General features: G+C 40.2%; 1 long non-coding RNA gene across 2 annotated transcripts; it reads left to right on the top strand.

Moving 5' to 3' along the window:
• The first annotated feature begins 1,072 nt into the window (after positions 1 to 1,072).
• Positions 1,073 to 5,355, top strand: LOC110800381 (uncharacterized). Of its 2 annotated transcripts, XR_008923319.1 has the most exons (6): positions 1,073 to 1,351; positions 1,499 to 1,662; positions 2,461 to 2,534; positions 2,929 to 2,972; positions 3,055 to 3,117; positions 5,091 to 5,355. It is a non-coding gene; the product is annotated as an uncharacterized lncRNA (long non-coding RNA). The 2 variants fall into 2 exon arrangements; XR_008923320.1 differs by lacking the exons at positions 2,929 to 2,972; positions 3,055 to 3,117 and having other exon boundaries at positions 1,075 to 1,351.
• Positions 5,356 to 24,844: the final 19,489 nt, after the last annotated feature.

Genomic DNA, 24,844 nt, shown 5'->3' with positions numbered 1-24,844 from the left:
CATGGTAAAAGCCACCTACAATAGCATGTTGTAAATTTTTTTCGCTGCCACGTTTAATTCAGACCACATATCCTCTCAAAAATCTATACCAACTTCGAATTTCATAGCCCGCGCTCAGTTCTCCCTTCTTCTTCTCTCTGCTTTCCCTGCGTCTCGCCCGTCGCCGGTGGTTCTCGCCAGTCGCCGGTGGGTCTATTTACCCGCCTCCTCGCCGGTGGTTCCCTGCTCGAAAAACCACCGCTGAAATTACTCCCTGCTCGAAAAACTACCGCTGAAATCAGGAGGTACGGCAAGCTACCTTGCTCGGCCGGTGGTTCCAAGGAATATGGTTGGCTCGCGAACAACGGTTCTCCATCAATCCTCGCCGCGGCAAGTAACTATTTTCCCTTTCCCCTCTTGCATTTTGTTTTCAGATTTAGGGTTTGTTCAAATATTTTTTTTGTTAATTTTTAGTTTTGGGGGTTCTAGGGTTAGTTCTTTTGATTATGATTTGTTTTGATTGTTTTGGAATTACGGTGGGATTTTTATTTTATTTATGTCTTTTGCTTTTCGATCTGGAAAATTGTGAACAGGACGACAGATTTAGTTTGAAATTTTTGGATTAATTTCGGGAATTTGAGCGTTTTTTCGGGGATGTTTCATGAACAATTATGCTTTTTATTTTTTCTTCCTGATCTGAAAGTTACTTAATCTTTTTTCTTAATCTTTTTGAAATTTTCTGCTGCTACTAAACTGAGCTCGGGAATCAATAGCATCTTATGCGCTGGGATTTTAGAAACTCTTGTTATTTTTGGTATTTATTACGAATTTTATGAATTTGTTTCTGACTTGGATGATTTTGGAGTTAGTGGAACACAACTGAGGATATGTAATTTGGTTGAGGGATCATGTTGGTTAGAAATGGGTAGCTGCAGTAGCTCGAATTCAGTGTTATTCTAAATAAGTTGAGCTAATAATATAATTTGTTTGATTGGATGTGGTGGATTTTGTTAGAAAAAAATTGGGGTGAATTTGATAACACTTCATTTGTTTTGTGCTATTGAGTATATGGTTATTGGCCACTTGTTCACTTCTGTTGCATAATTCTTGTTTTGCAGTGTTGTCACCATTCATGTTCAGGGAAAAGATCTAAAATCTGGAGCAACCTCACATGGAAGTCTGCATTTGGTAGATCTTGCTGGTAGTGAAAGAGTTGACAGGTCTGAAGCAACTGGAGATAGGTTGAGGGAAGCATAGCATATCAATAAATCACTATCAGCTTTAGGGGATGTTATCTTTTCACTTTCTCAGAAAAACCCCCATGTACCTTACAGAAATAGCAAGCTTACGCAGGTTCTTCAAGCGTCTCTAGGTAAATTTTTTCTTTTCTTTTCTTTTCCTTTGGGTCATTATAACTTATTCTTTGAACCTAAATTCCTCTCCCCAATATTCTATATATGACTTGCCTCATGTTGCTAACTGAATCTTGATAGTTTGATACTTACCATTAATATTTCAGGTGGTCGAGCAAAGACACTTATGTTTGTTCAGGTTAATCCTGATGTTAGTTCGTACTCTGAATCATTAAGCACTTTAAAGTTTGCTGAAAGGGTGTCCGGTGTTGAGCTGGGTGCTGCTCGGAGTAGCAAAGAGGGCAGAGATGTCAGAGAATTAATGGATCAGGTGGTTGTTTGTGACCTTATACATGCATGTTGCTTACTTTAATGCATGGCTTACTCTGAATGACTTAAATGAAGTACTATAACTGGCTTGTTTGACTGGAGAATATTCGTTTGGGTATAAAATCTTTATCTTTTTTTACTAAAAATATTAAAATAATAGGATTTTGAATTGATAAATGCAATTTAAAAATGGTATTAAACAAAACTTCGTAACAATCAGGCTTTTCATACATTTAAATTTAATTACTCTGTAATTGTTTTGATATTTTTAGTTTCACTCTTAGTTATTTATCCATAATTCTAAAGCTAAAAGTTACTCTATATCTATTTAACATGAAATTGACAATTACTCTGTAGTCCGCATGTTTTGTATTCATTTTATTATATTTAAAAAGTTTTCTGCCCAAGTTAATAAAGTACCCTGTAATAATAATAATAATAAAAATTCCGTAAAGTACCCCCTGAGTATAAAAAATTAGGTGCAAAATAAATATTACTAATGATAAAAGAAAAACAGAAAAGATACTCCGTTTGTAGGTTGATCTTAGTTTGTTTTGTGGTTCGTGGGATGATTGAAGAATTAGGTAACACTGGTTCAGACTAAATGCTCGGTTTCAGTTTGAGGTAATAGGTCATTTAAATGCTCGGCTTCAGTTTGAGGTAATTGGTGTGAATGTTACATAAATAAGTGCCTCCCTACAAGTACTTGACTTTAATTTGTTGTTTTATCTTTCTTGGAACCTCACACTGTCATTTAACTTTAACTATAACATTTCCGACGGCACTGGCGAGCTTTCAGTGACTGCTTTCACTTCTGATTCTGAGCGGCTATTCAGGATGCCTGCTGCAGACCTCTTCCGCATCAAACACACAGTATGTGTTTTTCACTCTCACACCTACATATGCTTCCTTTGTTGGATGTTTCCTTGCTTGAAGCTGCATAGAACATACAAATTACATGCTAGGATTTCAGATTTTCAGCAATTCTACGAAATAGAGTTGCTTATGCTGTACCATAGATGATAGGACAATCCTCACACAGAAATTTTGTGATTCATCGAATTTAGAAAATACTGTTTGCACCTGTAAAGGTTCCCAATCAGATAGAAGAGACTGTTTTCAGCCTTTCAGGCATAAACCTTAGAGCTAAAATGACATTTACGAAGAACTTTATTTTTAAAATTCTGTTTAAACGAAGGAAAATACTAGTATAATTTTACTAAATGCGCAAAACCACTGTCTTCTAAAATTTGATTTATATGTACAGGATTTTCTCCAAGCATTGGTACTATAATATATGCTTTGCTTCAGGTTCGAAAAACATACTTCCTGTTGTTAGTAGGATAAGTTATCATGTGTCTGTGTTCCAACTTTAAAGAATACATCTCCACAGGAAGTGATTACACTTATTGGAGCAACTTTAATCGACAGAGTAGGAAGAAAGCCAATGCTCTTGGTAAATATACCCTCTATTGTCTTTTACCAGATAATCTTCTACCCTCTTTGATTAAATGATTCATATGATTAGTTTTAAGTTTCCAACACTCAATCCAATCTATTTATGCACATTTGAGACTTTTTTGGTCGTTATAGGTCATATTTAGGCTAAAATAAGGCATTTTCGCTCCCAACTTTAAACTAAAGAACCTAAGGACTCATTTTAAACATTTTACATGATTAATATGATTAGTTTTAAGTTTTCAATACTCGTTCCAATCTATTTATGCACACTTAAGGATAATTGGATCGTTATAGGTCATATTTAGGCTAAAATGACATTATAGTTCATATTTAGGCTAAAATGACATTTTCGCTCCCAACTTTGAACTAAAGAACCTAATGACTCATTTTATATTTAATACATGTTTAATATGCATAGTTTTAACTTTTTAAGACTCATTCCAATCTATTTACGCACATTTAAGGCTCATTGGGTCGTTATAGGTCATATTTAAGCTAAAATGACATTTTCGCTCCCAACTTTGAACTAAAGAACCTAAGGACTCATTTTATACTTATTACATGTTTAATATGCATAGTTTTAACTTTCTAAGACTCATTCCAATCTATTTATGGACATTTAAGGCTTATTGGGGCGTTATAGGTCTTATTTATGCTAAAATTATATTTTCACTCCCAACTTTGAACTAAAGAACCTAGGGACTCCTTCTAAACCTTTTACATGATTAATATGCTTAGTTTTAAGTTTCCAAGACTCATTCCAATATATGTATGCACATTTAATGATCATTGGGTCGTTATAGGTCATATTTAGGCTAAAATGACATTTTCGCTCCCAACTATGAACTAAAGAACCTAAGGACTCATTTTATACTTATTAGATGTTTAATATGCATAGTTTTAACTTTCTAAGACTCATTCCAATCTATTTATGCACATTTAAGGCGTATTGGGGCTTTATAGGTCTTATTTATGCTAAAATTACATTTTTGCTCCCAACTTTGAACTAAAGAACCTAGGGACTCCTTTTAAACCTTTTACATGATTAATATGCTTAGTTTTAAGTTTCCAAGACTCATTCCAATATATGTATGCACATTTAAGGCTCATTGGGTCGTTATAGGTCATATTTAGGCTAAAATGACATTTTTGCTCCCAACTTTGAACTAACGAACTTAAGAACTCATTTCAAACTTATTACATGATTCATATGATTAGTTTTAACTTTCCAAGACTCAATCCAATCTATTTATGCACATTTGAGACTTGTTTGGTCGTTATAGGTCATATTTAGGCTAAAATGAGACATTTTCGCTCCCAACTTTGAACTACAGAACCTAAACACTCATTTTAAACCCTTTACATGATTAATATGATTAATTTTAAGTTTTCAAGACTCCTTCCAGATTTGTTTGGCCGTTATAGGTCATATTTAGGCTAAAATGACATTTTTGCTCCCAACTTTGAACTAACGAAACTAAGGACTCACTTCCAACTTATTACATGATTAATATGATTAGTTTTAAGTTTCTAAGACTCAATACGATCGATTTATGCCCATTTTAGACTTGTTTGGTGGTGTCGGTCATATTTAGGGTAAAATAAGGCATTTTCGCTGCCAACTTTGAACTAAAGAACCTAAAGACTCATTTTAAAACCTTTACATGATTAACATGCTTAGTTTTAAGTTTCCAAGACTCTTTACAATCTACTTACGCACATTTAAGGCTCATTGGGTCGCTATAGGTCATATTTAGACAAAAATGACATTTTCGTTTCCAACTTTGAACTAAAGAACTTAAGGACTTAATTCAAATTTATTACATGATTAATATGATTAGTATTAAAGTTTTCAATACTCATTCCAATCTATTTATGCACATTTAAGGCTCATTTGGTCGTTATAGATCATATTTAGACTAAAATGACATTTAATCTAATGCTCCCATCAAATTTTTGTTTTTGAAGGTATATACTCCGAGGAATGCGCCTTATGCTAGTGAGGAATTGATGTGGTTCGTGAGCAATTGGCTAACTTTTTTACCAGCAAGTATTTATTATTGGCCTGAGCGCGCTTGGTCGAGTTGTTTGATATTAAAATGTATGCGTACGTTGAAATTGGAACGAACAAATATTTAAATGTAGTACTTGCACTTTGGATTTGGGATATATTAATATACAAAACAACAGTTATTGTTTTTATATTTGTTATACAGGTTGCGATATTCTATTATTGTTGTGACAGGTTTCTATATTTGGTGCAAGGCACTCTAGGTATCCCTAAACAAAACTAAAATTGGTTTTGGGATATATATATGTATACAAAACATCAGTTATTGTTTTTATATTTGTTCTACAGGTTGTGATATTCTATTATCGTTGTTGACAGGTTCCTATATTTGGTGTAAGACACTTTAGGTATAAATAAATAAAACTAAAATGTTCCCGCCAAAATGACGACTTTGTTGCAGGGGGCATATACTTGTTCGCTGCAACAAGTATGCTAAAATGAAGACTTGTTGCAGCGTACAAATTGTTGTTCGCTGCAACAGGGTAGGTCTGTTGCAGCGTACAAGTAGTTGTTCGCTGCGACAAACCCGTCTGTTGCAGCGTACACCAATTTGTACGCTGCAACAGGTCTTGATTTTTGCCTAAATTTACACACTTGTTGCAGCGTACGTCTAAAAGCCCGCTGCAACAAATCACTTTTTGCAGCGAACATTGTACGCTGCAACAAGTTCAGCCTTGTTGCAGGCCCCCCAGTTGCAGCATACGATGTACGCTGCAACAAGGGTCTAAAAGCCCGCTGCAACAAGGGTTTTTTCTACTAGTGCAAAAGGTTACAGGTAAGTTCACGGCGTTGACTACGATGAAACCTTTTCTCCAGTTGCGATGCTTAAGTCTATTCGGATAATCCTTGCGATTGCCGCTTTTCATGACTATGAAATATGGCAAATGGATGTCAAAACTGCCTTCTTGAACGGTGTTCTTGAAGAGACTGTGTTCATGACACAGCCGGAGGGTTTTGTCGATCAAAAGAACCAAGGAAAGGTATGCAAGCTTAAGAAGTCCATCTACGGACTAAAGCAGGCATCAAGGAGTTGGAATAAACGATTTGATGAAGCAGTCAATAAGTTTGGCTTCATCAAGAATCAGGACGAATCTTGTGTATACAAGAAGCTCAGTGGGAGTAAAATTGCATTCCTAGTCTTGTATGTTGACGACATACTGCTTATTGGAAACGACATTCCTATGTTGGAGTCTGTAAAGACTTGGCTCGGGAAGTGTTTCTCAATGAAGGACTTAGGAGAGGCACAGTACATATTGGGCATCAAGATCTATAGGGATAGATCTAAGAGGATGATTGGACTAAGCCAAGCACTTACATTGACAAAGTGCTAGCTAGGTTCAATATGATGGAAGCCAAGAGAGGCCATCTACCCATGTCACATGGCGTATATCTAAGCAAGAATCAGTGTCCCAAAACATCTGATGAGCGTAGAAAGATGAGTTGAATTCCATACGCTTCGGCTATTGGATCCATCATGTATGCTATGATTTGTGCAAGGCCGGATGTTTCGTTCGCACTCAGTGCAACGAGCAGGTACCAGTCAGAACCAGGTGAGGCGCATTGGATTGCTGCCAAGGACATCCTAAAGTACCTGAAAAGGACTAAGGATCAGTTTCTGGTTTATGGTGGTACAGATGAGTGGATTGTTAAGGGCTATACGGACGCAAGCTTTCAAACCGACAGAGATGATTTCAGATCACAGTCTGGGGTTGTGTTCTGCCTCAACGGCGGAGCAGTAAGCTGGAAAAGTGCTAAGCAAAGCACTATTGCGGATTCTACAACTGAAGCCCAGTACATTGCTGCCTCAGAAGCAGCAAAGGAAGCTGTTTGGATTCGGAAGTTCATCGAAGAACTTGGTGTTGTCCCCTCCATTAAAGGACCAGTGGCTTTGTATTACGACAATAGCGGAGCCATTGCCCAGGCAAAGGAGCCTAGGAGCCACCAGAAGTCCAAGCACGTACTGCGGCGATTTCATATACTTCGAGAAATCGTTGAAAGAAAGGAAATCGAGATTTGCAAGGTTGGAACTGACGACAATGTCGCGGATCCATTGACTAAACCGTTGCCACAAGTGAAACAAAACGCACATCTAGCAACTATGGGAATCAAGCATGTTGGAGAATGCCTTTGATTTTCTAAGTATTGTTTTAGAACATCTGTTAGATCTATGTTTAAAATAATTGGTTTAACCATTTCATATTTATGAAATTCATTTAGTTCATATTCATTTAATTGTGGTTTAGAATTAAATGATAAGCCCATGTGAGTCAAATCATTCAAATGGGATGTCAAGATGGATTATTTGACAAAGAAACACCCATAAGTGAACTTGAATATTGAAGTCACAAAGGATCCCTAATCCAGGTCATTGAAAGGTGGACGACCAATGACTAATGAAGATTAGATTGCAAGTAGATTACTTAGTTCTGTTTCTTGAACTAGAGTGACTGGATGTCAGAATCTTTTGCATAGATACTTATTGGATCTTGTATCGGATGACCATGAGAATGCTTTAAGAGATTAAAGTCATGTCATAGGTAGTTCTCATTAATGGTGATTAGAAACCGTTCCTCAGAACATGAGCGATTATGTTTGCTCGTTTGAGAATTAGTTCGCTTTGATACTAGCTAAACGTCGCACCGTAAAAGGAGGCTATAAAAGCAGTTATTGGGCGTACTATGAATCAAACTGAGTATTCATAGATTGCAAGAATGGATTGTCCTCCTATATTTGATAGGATATGGTGTTGTTGTGTAACAAGGCGACACGAATAAATCGTATCGTACGACGGTGATTCGTCGTATACGAAACGATAAATAATATATCGGAAATATATTAAATCGCGAATACGAAGGGCATCGGAGTTGCCGGCCCGTCGAGCCAAGCACGTAAGCGTGCAAGGCCCAACGAGCCAGCAAGCTCGCGAGCAAGCAAGGCAAGCCCATTGGGCGCGAGCACGCAACAGCACGCATAGCGCAGCAGCTGCGACGAGCGAGCAAGGCCCACGACCCAGCTGCTTGGCGCGCACGCTGTGGGCTTCGGCCTGCAGTGTGTCGCTGGGCGCGGGCGTGTGTGTGTCCGTTGCTTGGCTCGCACAGCTTGCTAGCCGGCCTTGCTTCTTGCTTGGTCGGTTAGTAAGGTTAATGATATAACCTTACAACCTAGTTTCCAACACACAAAACAATTCATACACTCAAACCCTAGAGACATAGAGAACCCTAATTCTCTCTGTGCCTCCAAAGTGAGTTCTTCCCAAAAGCAAAGTATCTTGATCAATTGTCTAAGCTACGATTATCAAGACGGATCTGACGTGTCGGTGAACCAAGTAGAGGAACGACAAGTGGAGTTCTTTGTTCGTGTTCGTTGACGGATTAACGTGAAAAACACGCTTCGAATGTAAGTTTGCTTAATCTGTGCTTTATACATGTTTCCTGGCTTTGGGGATTGTTCCGCACATGTTATTATGTTTGACTGGATTCCCCTACAAGGCTCACCATAGCTTGGTTGTAGGACATAGGATCATCATTATCCAATACGAGAACATCTAAGTTTTCAGTCAAGAGGATACCTGCCCATCTATCCGACTGAACCTTAGTTCTATGTGATATACAAAAGAAAACAACCTCTCCAGGAACTACTCCCATTGGCTCTTCCAAAGGCCTTGGATGTAATACTCTGTATGTTTATAACTTTAAGTTTCGAGACGAAACTTCCTTTAATGGGGATAGATTGTAATATCCCAATATTTTATAGTAAAAATAAGTTATAATTACTAAATAATAAGGATTTTTCCTTTCTAATTAGTCTCTTTTAATATTTTTCGAAAGTTTACAAAAGATATTTTAATTTTAGTAGGACTCTTATCAGGAGCACCTATATATATTGTGTTAACCCTAAAATTATTAATGGGAGTCGTTGTCCTTGTTTTGGTGCTGCTTGCGTGAGAAGTGAAAACCCATTACACTCATCTTGTTGCCTAACTTTCTTAATCTTCCTTGATATTATGATTATCATTATCACTATGAATTACCTTTGCATGATCAACACAGTCTCCTCTAAGCTTCCTTATCCTTATGTCATATTTTCCGGCAGACAATTTTTCATTGAGCAAATAAATTAAGTTGTCACCAATATGACCGAGTGATTCGACACATGCTTTTCCATACTAGTTTCGTGTTCGATTATATGTTATTCGTCACGGAAGGTAATTACGCTCACCTAGTCCTTCCAAGTTGTTTGTATAAATATTATTATAATTACTACGTGTAATCGCACAAATTTTGTCTACTGACTTATTTGTTCCGGTAGTTGTGATCCCGTATTTCTTGGAGATGTATTATGATCATGTATGTAATTGTTGTAGTTGTTAGTTTTGTGGGTTATATGCGTTGTATTTCGAGTATACATGATGTTGTGGGATCTTTTACGGTGATGACGTGTCACGCGTTCCTCGGAGGTATCAAGTATGACCTGGCACGAACTTCTGGCAACCTGTAAAACAAGAATATTCCCGTAGGAATATTCCCTCCGATGCTTAAGTAAGTATATGCTAGAGAGAGAAGTACTTGGTAGAGAGAGGGCAGAGCAAAGTTAATGCTAAGTTGGTGGGAATGAATTGATTGTCCCGTTTACATAGGGATCTGCACTATTTATAGTGCTAGGGTTTCTTGGGAGCTGGTCCTGCATTGATTGGATGGTCTTTGAGATCAGGACACGTGTCCTGCTTTAATATTGGGGGCTTGCTTTGAGCATGGTGTGCTATTTAAGTTGCTTTGGGCCTCTTGAGATTCAACAGAAATAGGCTCCCTCTGAATAGGAGGGTCTCAAGACCTTCTGGTGGGCCTTTTAGGCCTCCTTAATTGGCCTTTATGGTTCAGCCTAGGTGGCGTTTATTTTAGGCCACATCATTTTCCCCTGAAGGAGGATGCGCCTCGCCCATGTGGGGTAGGCTGCTTGACCCGGGAACGCGCCACATGTAATGGCTTTTTAAAGCCTAGTTTTTCCTTTAAAACCTTCAAAATTTCTCTCTTTTTCCCTTTGTTACCTTAGAGCAATTTTTCTAGAGAGAGAAAGCGAATTCGGTTTGCCAAAGATCCGCTTGTGCTTGCGTTTGAGTGTTCTTGGATTCTTGTTCAGTGTTCTTCAGGCTTAGAAGATTTGCCTAGACTTCTCATTAGTTTGATCATTTTTTGGTAAGTTCTCTATCGAAACTCTTGTTTCCTGCATGCTTATAGGTCTCCTTTTATCGTTTATAGTATCCTGGGGAGGCGTCCTGTTGGTTACGATGCCCTTTTCTTTCTTTTTTTGCTAAAGTCAGACGTCCTGTTCCTTATGCAGGACGGCATGGCTCGAATTAAGCAAACAGCCAATGTGGGTGCATGGGCTGCACCGCGAGAGGGGGGCGATAGGGTTCCTTTTTCGAACCCGTCTCAAGGATATAGGAGTGGAGTCAGCTCCTCTCGTAATACAGGAGACGGGGCCGTAAGAACGACACATTATTCTAGGAGGAGGAAAAACGTGGCTTGCCGTCCTCGCGTTCCGTGCGAGGACTTTGAAGATGACTCCTCTAGTTCTTCTGACGAGGAGTTTGCAAAAAACCTTCCTCCTATGGTCCCGGGGAAAGAGGATGTCGATTTGTTTCCTTCTGACATTTTTCCCAGCATGAAATGGCTGAGGTATCTGAGGGAACAGGGACGTGACTTTGAGCGTTTTCTGCTCCTGCCCCCAGGGTTTAGTCTTAGGAGCCCTCGACCCCATAATGCCGTGGACCAACTCTCTCAGGAAGAGGTTGCTGTCTACACTGCTGCTTTTAGATTGGGTCTTAGGTTTCCTTTGCATCCCTTTGTGATGGACGTCCTGGAGGGGTATGGTATTGGCCTTGCTCAGCTGACACCTAATTCTTGGGCAAACATTTTTGGGTTTATTTCCAAGTGTGCTTTGAGCGGCATCACTCCTTCCTTTCCTGCTTTCCTTCGTCTTGTAGTTATTTCCCCTTCATCTCGCTCTCCCCAGGGATGGTTCACCCTTTACAGCCGTCGGGGATATAAGACGGTGGTGGGTAAGACCTCTAGATGGGTTTGGTGGAGGAAGAAGTGGTATGTTATTCGAATGGAGGACCTCTCCCTTGCAAGGCGTCTTTCTAGATGGACCCGTCGGCCCTTTATTTGTCTAGGGATGCGCCTTTCCCCGCCTTTCGTCAAGGGATTGGGGACTCATAAAGCCCTTATTTCAGGCCGAGATGTATTGGCTGTCTTCAAAGAGCCATGCATGGGTGCCCAATGCTTGGCTTCCTCATGTAGGCTAGTTCACCAACATAGTCTTTCTTTCAGCCGTCGGTCTTTTTCCCTATTTAAGTAGAGGTAGTTTCCCATAGTCTTTCATTCAACACCGTTGTTCTTTTTCCTCTACTAACTCCCTTGGTTCTGTAGATTCTGCCATGGATCGTTTATCCTCTGAGGACAAGGGCGTGGTGGATGTACCCGCTTGGCTGTCTGAGGTGTACACCGAGGACATTCTTAAGGCCGTGGAGGCCAAGAAGAAGGACTCCTCCAAGAAGTCCGAAGAGGGTGCCTCTGGTGACGTCGCCAAGGTATGTTTTTTGCTTTTAATATGCCTCTATATTCCTTTCAGATTTCGACTTGGTTGTTTACTTGTTACATTTTTTAGGAGCCCACTTCGTCAGCTACGAAGAAGCGTCTTGCGTCTTCAACGGTGCCTCCTAAGCCAAAGCGTCCCTTCTTTAAGAAGATGGGTACGGCTGATGCTGCAACAAAGTCGTCGCTGTCAAAACCATCTACACCTCTTGCTGGGGGAGAGGTTCCCCCTAACCAGGCGTCTATTCCTCCGTCTGAGCATAAGGAAGTCTCTCCCCAGGTGGACACCGAAGGAGATTCCGCTGCCAGAGCGGCTGCTGACGAAGTAGCGGCGGACCAGGCTGAGGCTGCTGGGGCCACCACCTCGTCCAAGGAGGACAAGGGTAAGGGTAAGGAGGCTGACGCTCCTTCTACTGATAACGCCTCCATGCCTCCTCCGGCTTCGTCGATTGGTTAGTATTTCTATACTTTTAATATGTCATGACAACTTGGTATTTGCATGGTGTTTGATATCTTGATATTTGGTTTAGTTGATATGTTCAAACGGATGCGGCGTGCTGAGGTGGCGAGCATCTCCCCTTCTGACGGTTTTAGCTTAGAGGCGAAGGATAAGATCCTTTCGGACGTGCATGCGGCCATTCCTGAGGAGTATGTGAGGTCACTTCCCGGGATTGACTTGGGATTCTTTGGGTCCATGCAGTCCCTCGTACTCGATGTGAGACACTTATTCATGGTCTTCTTTTTCTCTTATTTGTATTATTATTATTATTTTTTTACTCTGTTTTGTTTTCGGCAGCTCTTCATCCGTTGTGCCGAGAGTAGGAATTATCGCTTCGATATGCATAATGAGATGCTCAAGCATAAGGACCAGATTGAGAATCATGAGAAGTATGCTGAGAGGACGGCCAGATTGATCAACGTGGACGCGAATGCGAAGATTAAGTCCGAAACGGACGCTCTGAAGAAGGCTGAGGAGGACGCCCGGAATTACGAACAAAAATTGCTGGAGCATGAGGAGAGGTTGGGCGTGCTGAGAAAGGAGTATTCCTCCGTCTCGGAGTGGGTGACCAATTTCTCATCCAAGGTGAACGTCTTGGAGGGTCAGCTCAAGGCTATGCAGGGTGTGATTGAAGCCGTGCGCAAAGAGGCAGCGAGCTCTTTCAAATTAGGCAAAGAGTCCATTTTGGAGAATGCCCAAAGGGTGTGGGATCAGTCTATGGATGGGAAGCACTTTTCCTGGTTCAAACGTCGCATCTCCTACCAGATGGCCGTTTCGACGGCTAGACGCCTAGGCTTAGATCCCCCTGAGTTCGTTAGCGACGGGGAGGAAGAGGACATGGAGGAGGAAGAAGTAAACTCCCCTGAAGGCCAAGACGTCCAGGACGGGAGTTCAACCGCCCCTCATCCTTGAGCAGCCTTTTATGTAATTGGTTTGTATGACGTCGTGGGCGTTTGTAATAACTTTGATGCCTTTTGGCATTTATTTATGTTGGTTTGTTTGCGCCATGAGCGCATGTATAAACATTTTGTGCCTTCGTGAACTTGTTTTATTTCAATTCCATTTCAGTTCGTTACTGATTTCTTAGGAATTCTTTATGGGTCCATTTGATGGACGGGAACCTCGGTGTTTTAGGCGATCAGCCTAATTTGAGGCGCTAATCTAGGCCACTTCTCAGGCCGTCAATCGATTATTCTTTTTAGACGCCTTCCAAGGAGGAGGCCTCATGTTGAATGTCTGCTCTTGTTGAGTCTTTCTTTTTTTTTGACGCGCTGCATATTTCTGTTGCATGCATAAATGCTTCGGCCTCGTCCAAGACTTCGGCCATAGTCCTCACGCTTTTCTTGACCAGATCAAACTTAAAGGATCCCTTCTTCAATCCTCTGATAAAATTATCAAAGGAGACGCCGTTGGGCAAGTCTGGGATCTGTCCGGCTTCTAAGTTGAAATGCTTCACATAGCTTCTTAGGGATTCATCTTTCCCCTGTTGGATCTGTCCCAAATGCATGCTTGTTTTCCTTTCTTCCTTGTGTGCCATGAACCTTATGGAGAACATAGTTTGTAGTTCGTTGAAAGAGGCAGTTGACCCTGGGGGCAGTCGTTCAAACCACTTAGAAGCCACTCCTTTGAGAGTGGCTGGGAAATATTTGCACCAAGTGGCTTCGTTGGTTCCTTGAACATACATGTGATGGCGGTATGCGACTAAGTGCATATCAGGATCGGTGGTCCCGTCATAGGCTTCAATGGTAGGAGTCTTTACCTTGGGTTCCTTCGGGGCGTTCATGATCTCTTCGGAGAAGGGGGTACTCATGTGCCATAGCGTCAGATTATTAAACCCTTGCTGGATGTGATAAGTTGGTTCACGGCGGTTGGATAGCAGGCGGGGGCGCATGCTTACCCTTTTGGGCGTCATCTGGGTCTGTCCTCGAGTAGAGGGGTAAAATGGAGGATCTTCCATCACAGGGGTGGACCCAGTGTCTGATAGTTCAGATTCTGCTTCATAATGTTCTTGACGCCTTGAGGCGGGCTGAAAGACGGCTGGTGGGCTTCCCCTAGACGGTGGTCGTATGACCGGGTCCCTTCCAGGTAAGAAAGTAGGGGGGTCGCGGCCGTTTCCCGAGCGCTCAGGCACAGGGCTGACTCCCCTGCTAGCTTGTAGGCGAGAGCCTTCTCCAGCCCTCCATACATTGGATCTGAGTGACATTCTGCTTATCCGATTGACGCCTAGGCTGAGGGGTCTCTGTGGAGCCGTCCTCTCAGCGCTGTAGATTAGCATATTTTTCCGAATTTCATCTTGCAATGTGGCGCTCATCTGCTGTGGAAAGGTTTGATTCATTTGCTGTTGGAATCCTGCTAAGATCTCGCGTAAAGATCCCACCGAGACCGGCAAGTCTAGATTCTCATCTAGCACCACGTCTTGGACGCTGGGGCTTAGGTGGCTGCCTGGCGGAGACGCCTCTGTCATTGGTTCTTCTTCTACAACCACCTCAGCCTCCTGCACCCGACGTGGTGTGTTTCCAGCATTTGCGATTTGATTGGCTTCTTCCATGTGTCGTTGGCTCCTTTCAAGAGGCCGCCTCTCTTCTCCCTCACCAGTATACTCTCTGTCAGAGTGTAGTTTGGCCATAATATTATACCTCCCCACAGACGGCGCCAATTGTTGTGGGATCTTTTACGGTGATGACGTGTCACGCGTTCCTCGGAGGTATCAAGTATGACCTGGCACGAACTTCTGGCAACCTGCAAAACAAGAATATTCCCGTAGGAATATTCCCTCCGATGCTTAAGTAAGTATATGCTAGAGAGAGAAGTACTTGGTAGAGAGAGGGCAGAGCAAAGTTAATGCTAAGTTGGTGGGAATGAATTGATTGTCCCGTTTACCTAGGGATCTGCACTATTTATAGTGCTAGGGTTTCTTGGGAGCTGGTCCTGCATTGATTGGATGGTCTTTCAGATCAGGACACGTGTCCTGCTTTAATATTGGGGGCTTGATTTGAGCATGGTGAGCTATTTAAGTTGCTTTGGGCCTCTTGAGATTCAATAGAAATGGGCTCCTTCTGAATAGGAGGGTCTCAAGACCTTCTGGTGGGCCTTTTAGGCCTCCTTATTGGGCCTTTATGGTTCAGCCTAGGTGGCGTTTATTTTAGGCCACATCACATGATATAATATTTATGGAGACCAATTTGATTATTTGTTTTGTTGACTTTTCTTTTTGGTTTATTTATTCAAATTACCCATGTCCAAGGCTAGGTATAAAACAAAGAGCGAATGGCACCTATTGGTTTAAGTAACTTTAATAGAGGAAAAAATTTATATCAATATATTTGAGGTTTATTCGAAAACAAGATCTAGAGTATCTATAGACTATGGAGCTAAGTATGCTTTTGGGACTACACTTGAAATGTAGATTTGTACTACATTGTTAACATGAGCATTTAGTATTCTATATCGGTATGTTTTTACTTCAGGTGACGTGTTTGTTTATTTGTGTTGTGTATTTGTGGCCATGTCTTCTTCTTATGGTGGCCATACGACGATCCTTTTGGAATTTGTCATCTATGGTGAGCAGTCAAGATTGACTGGAGCAGATTGATCGTGAAGGATCTCAAGCGTTGTCGTTTAGTCTTTTATGACAGTTTAATAATTTTCAGTTGTACAGTTGAAAATAGATCATCTAGTAATCGAGTTGTAATAGTTTGAGTTCTTTAAGCCTTAGCACTTGACAATGTGGACAAGTGTGGCGGTGATACCTCCGATTTAGGTGTAAGCTTCCGGAATTTTTATAAAGTTTATATATTTCTTATTTTTTTCTAGTTAGTAAATCGGGGATGTTACATTGGAGGTTCTTCGCCTTGAACTGCTTCTAAAGAGTTATTTATTCGTTGTTCGTCTCGAATCTCTTCGAGGTCTATTATTCTCCCACTTGTCAATTTGGAAATGTGATTCCTTTCCAAAAAGCACTGTCACGAACAACGAATATTCCATTCTCTGACTTGTTATAAAAGTAATACCCCTTAGTTTATTTTTCATACCCAAAAAATAAACATTCATCAGATTTTAGTGCTAACTTGTCCGAAATTAATCTCTTTACATATGCTTCGCAACCCCAAATCTTGAGAAAATACAACTTTGGCAGTTTCCAAGTCCATAATTCATATGGAGTCTTTTCACCAGCTTTTGACGGAGCACAATTCAGTGTGAGTACTGCTGTTTACAACTCATGTCCCCAAGATTGTAAAGGAAGTTAGGCTTGACCCATCATTAACCTGACCATATCTAGTAAGGTCATGTTCCTCCGTTCTAACACACCATTCCATTGAGGTGTCCCCGGAGCAGTCAATTTAGAAATAATATCGTATTATTTTAGATGGTCATAAAACTTGTGGATAAGATATTCACCTCCTCGATCAAATCTTAGAGCTTAGATTTTCTTTCCATGTCGATTCTCTACTTCATTTTTAAATTCTCGGAATTTCTCAGATGATACTGAACTCGTCCGTAAACGTTTTTAAATAGCTGAAATCACCTCTAGCTTTCGAACTCATAGGCCCACATACGTCTGTTTGTATTAGCCCTAGTAGTTTTCTTACTCTTTCTCTCACCTTTGAGAAAGGTCGCTTTGTCATTTTGCCAAGTAAACAAGATTTGCATTGATTAATCTTCTCTAAGTCGAATGATTCTAGAATTCCCTTCTTTTGAAGTATTTTTGTGCGCTTTGTGTTTATATGGCCTAATGACAATGCCACAGAGATCCGAATCACAAGTTTTAGCCTTTTTGGTATTAATGTTATAGATTTATTTGCTTGTATGTAGCACATATAGACCATTTTCTTGTTGTGCTGAACCATAAAACATTCCATTCAAAGAAAAACAACAATTATTGTCCTTAAATTGAAAACTAAACCCATTAAAATCCAACCCCTTGAAACGGAAATGATGTTTTTGGTGATACTAAAACATAGTAACAGTTTTCTAGTTCCAAAACAAAACCACTAGGAAAAGATATAAAATAAGATCCTATGGCTAATGCAGCAATCCGTGCTCCATTTCCCACGAGTAGATCGATCTCGCCTTTATCAACACTACTACTTCTCCTTAGTCCCTGTGAATTGGAACATAAGTGTGAGACACAACCAGTGTCTAATACCCAAGAAGTAGAATTATCAAGATTACAATGTATAATATATATACCTGAAGTAGAAGCAACATTCCCGTTCTTCTCATATTCCTTTCTCTTCAAGCAATCCCTCTTCGAATGCCCCTTCTTCTTGCAATAGAAGCATTCAAATTCGCCGAGAGAACGAGTCACCTTCTTCTGTTTACCAGAATCGGTGTCGTTGGACTTAGGTGTGGGCGTAGCCTTGCCCTTTCCTTTCTTGCCCTTTCCTTTTCCAGATTTCTTGAAGCCTTTGCCCTTACGCACCATAAGCATGTATTGCTTATTCTCTTGCTTAAGCGCCTTTTCAGCATACCTTGAAGCTCAGTAAGAGTTTTCTCCATACTGTTCTGAAGGAAATATGTCCTTCACCCAAGGTGCATTAAGTCTAATACCAAGGTTCAGATTAATTGCGAACAATTTATTCAGTGAGATCAAGTGATCAGAACAGCTAGCTGGAGCAATGCTTTCGATCAGTCAGTTCTAATGGATATGAAGCTCACAACTTACTCTTCACTGAACCTACTAGGTCACACTAATGGCATGTAACATATCACCGGATTAAATGAATTGGAAATTCATTTAATAGCTTTTCGGGAATCAGTTTTGGAAAACGTATTATACGATACGACCTTGCATCGGAATCGTATATGGTATCGCGAATATTCGTAAGCTGGGCGAAACGAATAATCGTTTCGTACGACGGTTATTCGTCGTATACGATACGATAAATAATAGCCGTAAGGTGTTAGTCGCGAATACGAGGCGCATCGGAGCTGCCGGCCCGTCGAGCCAAGCGCGCAAGCGCGCAAGGCCCAACGAGCCAGGGAGCTCGCGAGCAAGGCAAGCAAGCCAGCCCAGAGCGTGGCGCAAGCATGCAATAGCAACAGCATCGCAGCAGCGAGCACGAAAGGCCCACGGCCTAGCTGCTCGGCTGCGCACGTTGTGGCCTTCGGCCCGCAGCGTTGTGGCTGGGCGCGGGTCTGTGTGGCCGTGTGAAAGTGTGGCCGGTCAACACCCTAGTCTTGGCCGGTTACACTAATATAATATTAGGTTATTATATTTTTGCACACATCACAACATTCAGTTTTTCATCTAACCTAAACTTAATTCCAAAATTAAGTTCTTTAGTTTTTCTCTCTTTGTGAAAAATTGTTAATCCCGAAAAGCAAAAATCTTGTGTGTTGTCTAAGCTACAATAATCAAGACGGATCTGAACGTGTCGGTGAACCAAGTAGAGGAACGACAAGTGGAGTTCTTTATTCGTGTTCGTTGATACAATACTCGGGAAAACACGCTTCGAATGTAAGTTTGCTTAAATTGTGCTTTATACATGTTTCCTGGCTTTCGGGATGTTCCGCACATGTTATGTATGTTTATTTGTATTACCCTACGTGTTCATGTTGTAATTAAACTTGAACTGATCATATCCACTATGAAGTGAATGGAAAATGACGTTAATGGATAGCTCATAGAGACATCAGATTCTAGAGCCCTCATGTTCTCAAACAATCCAAACATCTTAAGAACATGCGCGCTCACTGGTTCTCCTTACTTAAGATGTCTCAAGGATCAACCTTTGAGTTTCAAATCTTTCAATTCTGACCTGATCCTGAAACATGTTCTTCAACTCCCAAATGATTTGATAAGCATCCGAGTTGATGAACATTTTTTGAAGTTCAAGATTCATGGATGCAAGCATCACGCATTTGACATCCCTGTTGGCCTGGATCCAACGATTAAGGGAATCTTGAGTTACCTCCTGCCCAACCGCTTCCGGTTAATCTTCCTCAAGGATATACTCCTTTTCCTCATGCATTATAACTATTTGCATGTGCCTTTGCCAATCGAGGAAGTTATTGCCATTAAACTTCTCTTTGTCGAGAATTGAACGCAAATTGAATGAGTTGTTATTGTTTGCGGCCATTGATTACTACAATTTGAAAGGAATTTGCAAAAAATAACCATTCATAATCCTTTAATAACTTTGAAATAAAAGCAATTATGCAATCATTTAAGCTATTAAACATTTCATTCATGCATAATAAAACATGGTCCATAATGAATGAAATGAATCCAAGACCCTAAAATTCTCTAAGTCTTAAGCATTCTTTGGCTTGTCTTAAGCCTTTTAAGATTTTAGGTAAGCAAAAACCAATTGCTAGTAATATCCAAACTACTCTTGGTTAATAAATTAATGTCATAATTTATTCCATTTCCACAACATATACCAATATTGTTTGAGTTTAAATCACAATCAACGTGTTCCTTTGGGATACCTTACCATCTAGGAATACTAAAGTAACACCTCGCTTTGGCGGAAACCTACTATCTTAGTTTCGAAGATTTTTGTAAGTGCTTGATTTGGAAGACAATTTTAAACTCAATATTCCTTGGACCAAGTTGTTTCTATGTTGGTTTGATTAATTAGTGAACTATATCCTTAATCAATCATACAAATAACGAATTCATACGTAATATACATATATCAATATATAATAGAATAAATTAGTTTGGTGAAATAGTATGGCCCCAAAATCTTGGTCTTGAAGCATCCAATCTTCCCGTCACCTTGTTAGCTTGGTACCGTCTTGAACTCCATTCAAAAGGCTAACTTGTAGTTTTAAAGAAACCAGAAGAACTTGAACTTAATAATCTAATTATTACATAAAAACTTCATTGTACACATACCACATTTAAAACTTGACATTCAAAGACAAAACGGTACGCATATCGTATTTAACTATCCTAGTTGGGCCATACTAGTCACCTGCATCACCTGCAATACATAATAATAATATATGCATTCACCCATTTTTATCCTAAAACGAATGGCCCAAGTAAACTTCACATATTTACATGATTAATAAAAATCACGTTCATGCAAACGCGTCCTAAAAGATTAATCAATTCCAAATTATTAATCCTTAGACTTATTCTAATTAAATAATTAATTTAATTGAAATAAGTGTCCTACGAAAATTAGTTAAAATATTTAATTTAAATAATTTCATTTAAACGGCTCCCACTTAAACCAATATTTATTTTTGGACCTTTTAATTTTAAATATTTAAACTCGCGGCCCAGCCCAAGTCAAATAAAATAAAATAATGAAAAAGTCCACTGTTAGCCCCTTCGTGTAAAATAAGCCCAAAATTTGGGCCTTGAAATAAAACGAAGAAAAATACACATTTTGATGCATCGTGGGCGAGGCAAGCGCCGAACCCAAAATATGTGTTGTGCATCGGATCAACGCACCAACGTGCAGGCCACGAGACCCACAACGTCGCGCTAGACCCCAGCAGAAGCGCACAGGGCACGCAGGCTCGCCCCTGAGCACGAGCGCAAGGTCGTAGCTGCCTTGTTACCTCTAAGACTTGCCCAACGCACTGCCTTGTTGCTGCCTAGCCAGTCGCCCAACGCTGCTGCCCGCAAGCGTAGCGCGCACAGCAAGCCATCGCCCATGGTTGCCCGCGTGCCGCGCAATGCTTGCCCCTTCGTCTCGCATGGACAACAGCCACCACTTGCCAAGTTCGAGTGGATTTCTCGTCCATCCATTAAAAAAAAATCAATTTTAACATACGAAAAGAAAAAATTGCACGAATTATATTTTTCATAATATTAACAAGTCCAATCGTTTTAATTACGAAAAATAATAAAGTTGGCGATTTATATAATTTCAATTAATTCGATTAATGAAATTTAGTAAATCTAGGATAGCATATATTCATATTTAACGAACGATGAACATCAACAAAAATTTGAATAATCATGATAAACCAATCCAAACATTTAAATCGTCCCAGACACTTGAATTTTAGATTTTTATCGCAAATTGATTTAGGTGAACGATTAAAATTAATGAATCCAATCAATATTTTAATCCTTCAATTTTTAAATAAGACATTTAAACATGAAATGATATTACCCTTCTCAACTAAATAAATTTTGAGATCTAACAAATTAATAAAATTAATTCTTGATCAAAAATTCATTAATCTAAGTTAATTTGGGATTAGGGCTTATAATTAAAATATATGAACGTAAAAATTATCATATGTTAATAATATTATAATCAACAGTAGGACAAAATTTCAATAAATTATAAGTTGATTTGCTAATATAATTAATTAAAAATGCATCAAAATTAATGATTTAATTCATTAACCAACAAAAACGCCCAAAAAATCCATCTTCGAGGCCTGTTTTTGACATTTTGTTCTCATGAGTTGATTTTAAAACACTGTTCCCAATCAGATTAGGGTCATAAAAGTCGAAATTTTGACACTTTATGAATACAGTACCTTTTCAACGATTCATCCAATAATCAAGAAAAAATTTCGAAAAGTAAAAAAAATATCAAATAATTTAGACAGCACATAAACATATGAAATATGCTAAAAATTACTTAATTCACATGAAGCTCATGATACCACTGTAGGAGTTTACAGTTAAATACATAACATGATAGCGGAATAACCCCAAAGCCAGGAATCATGTATAAAGTACAGATTAAGCGATACATACGTTTGTAGCGTGTTTTCCTCTTATGTCCACGAACACGAACAAGAACTCCAATCGTAGTTCCTCTACTTGGTTCACCGACACGTTCAGATCCTTCTTGAGATTGATAACTTAGATCTCCTTCAAGATATTGTGACTTTTTGGGAAGAACACTCTAATGGAGGCACAATGAGAATTAAGGTTCTCAAATTCTCTAGGGTTAGAATGAATGAATCAGTTCTTTGGGAAATATAGTGTTTAGGTTATTAAAATAACCTAATCAACAAACCAAACCAACCCGCCAAAGCCAAGGGGCATCGACCGACCAGTAGGCCCGCGAGGGATGAGCACGCAACCATCGCGTTGCTGGGTCGCAGCCCACAACGCAGTTGCTGCTTCTCTCTCCCACGCGCGCCAGGCAGCAAGGCCATGGGCCAACGCTGCTTTCTTGCGCTTGTGAGCTCGGTTCGTGGGTTACTTTCGTGTTTGCGATTAAATCATCCTTCAAAAAATTATTTATCGTTTCGTACTTGACGATCCAATGTCGTACGATACGATTTTTCGTTTCGCGTACCTTACGAATATACGCAATACGATATACGATTTTATGATCCAATGTTAAATCGTATAATTATGTTTTCCGAACTAATTTCCCGAAAATCTATTAAATAAATTTCCGATTCATTTAATCCGGCGATCTATTACATGCCAATGGTGTGACCTTGTAGGTTCAGTCAAGAGTAAGTTGTGAGCCTAATATGGATTAGAACTCACTGATCAGGAACTTTACTCTAGCTAGCCGTTCCGATCACTTGATCTTACTGAATTAATTATTCGTAATTAATCTGAACCTTGGTATTAGAGTAATGCAAATTGGGTGAAGGACACATTTCCTTCACAAGGGAAGCTCAGACCAACTTGGGAAGGCCCTTATGAGATCTATGATGAATCCCGTGATGGCACCTATCGTATCGAAGATATGATGGAACACCCCATCCTACGCACTTGGAACGCAGACAATCTCAAGAAGTATTATTTCTAGCAGAACTAGGTAACCGTCTGTTTCATTTGATATTTCTTAGCCCGAAACAAAAGACGCCAGTTAATCCATGTAGTACATCCTACAACTATCAATGAAAATTTCTTATATACTTTCATTTCATTACATGCGCCTAGAACACGGCGTTAGAAGTGGCCCTAGAAATTGCCTCATTCTTACTCAAATGAGGAAAAGCCTAATCATTTGACCGCCTGAGAAGTGGCCCAGATTTGCACCCTCACTAGGTTGATCACCTAGAATATAGGGGCATCTTTCAAAAAAGCTATATGCTAAAGATAGTATAGACGCTTCCAGCATATTGCATTTTAAAGGGTAATCATTCATTGTCTCTGTCTAGGGGAAATTATACTGATTGATTGGCACGTGCCAATCAAAACTTCATAGACAGACACGGCGAAGAGAATAAAATCAAAGAGCGTATAACTATCTAACCATGTGATTGATTAAATTTAGTATTTCATTAAGAGAAGTTCATTCACCTACAATCAGTGCAAAAAATTGCTATACATAAAAACCTACGGCCTTAAGGGGAGATCTAAATCATTAAATACACAAAAGTTTCATAACAAAAGGAAGACGAGTAACCTTCCGATAAGAAAAATATTTCCTTGGTCACGCCAATGATGTCAATCATCTCAGCCTTTTGAAAGGCGGCATGAGCGACCATTCACTCGTCTTCAGGAATGAACTCAAAAGGAGGACGAGTCTCTTTCTAAGCTTTCACCACTTCCATGTGGTGGTCAATTCTTCTTTCAAACTAGTTGAAAGGACGTTCCGCGAGCTCCTTATTTTAGACGGTCTCCATTCCCTTTTTAATAGACTGCACCTCCAAGGCATAAGACTGGGCACTCACTGTCCTTGAACCAGCCGCTTCCTTCCTTGCCAAATCAAGTTGTGACTCCAACAACTTGAATTCATCATTTAGCCATTGTAACTCTTCCTCTTTACCCTTACACCCCTTTTCAAGGTCCTCTATCTCAGCAAACTCGCGGTTTATTTGCTGAAGATGCCTTGTATTATCAGCACGAAGGGTGGTCGGGATGTGGCTTGAGAGTTGACCATCTCCTGCATTTCCAAGGAGTACAAATGATGCTCCACGACTTGAAAGGCGGCCCTAGGTGCCTTGATCTCTTCTTTACAAAGAGTAGTACGCCATCCCTTCAATAAGTCAGCTGAATAAAAACCTCCAGATGGCAAAAGAAGTCAGTAAGTATGATAAAATAATTAAACACTTGGGAAAATAGTATGTTACTCACATCCAGCATACAAGACTGCATTGTCGCAAGCTGGGTTTCGACCGCCTCTGGGAGGGTCTTGGCATACTCCTTTGGGATTGAGTTGCGCATGCCAACCAGTATCCTAGCCTTTTTCTTAGAGGAAAAGGGGTTGGAAGGATCTGCTCAAGTTTAGCGTCTAGCACTTTTTGGGTGTCAGGTATATCTACTGCAAAAACAATAGCCTTAGAATCCCTTGGAGAGACGATAGTACTACCAAAAGATGAACGACAAGTGCTTATGACGCTGGAATAGAACTTACTCTCCGAGTTCCTAGTCCTTTCAGCAGTCTTAGGGTGAATATTACGACGTACGGTCTTAGGAATGCCCCCCAAAGGGTCCTTCGGGATGGGGCTCTTTGCGACAACAGTGCCGGAGACGTCCTCAAAAGGAGACTCATCCTTCTCCTCTATCTTTAGTCGTTTAGATGGCGTCTCTACACCAGAGGACGCCTCTACCTTCTAACCACGGGGAGTGCAAAATCACGGCTTGCCGGTCGTGCCCGCCTTGCGCTTTGAGGACTGCAAAATAGTGGTTGGCGCCTTCTCCACCATTTAAAGACAAGAA

The sequence above is a fragment of the Spinacia oleracea genome, chromosome 6 (genome assembly GCF_020520425.1).
Source record: "Spinacia oleracea cultivar Varoflay chromosome 6, BTI_SOV_V1, whole genome shotgun sequence".
Classification (NCBI taxonomy): domain Eukaryota; kingdom Viridiplantae; phylum Streptophyta; class Magnoliopsida; order Caryophyllales; family Amaranthaceae; genus Spinacia; species Spinacia oleracea.
This window is presented reverse-complemented; position numbering and strand designations above follow the sequence as displayed.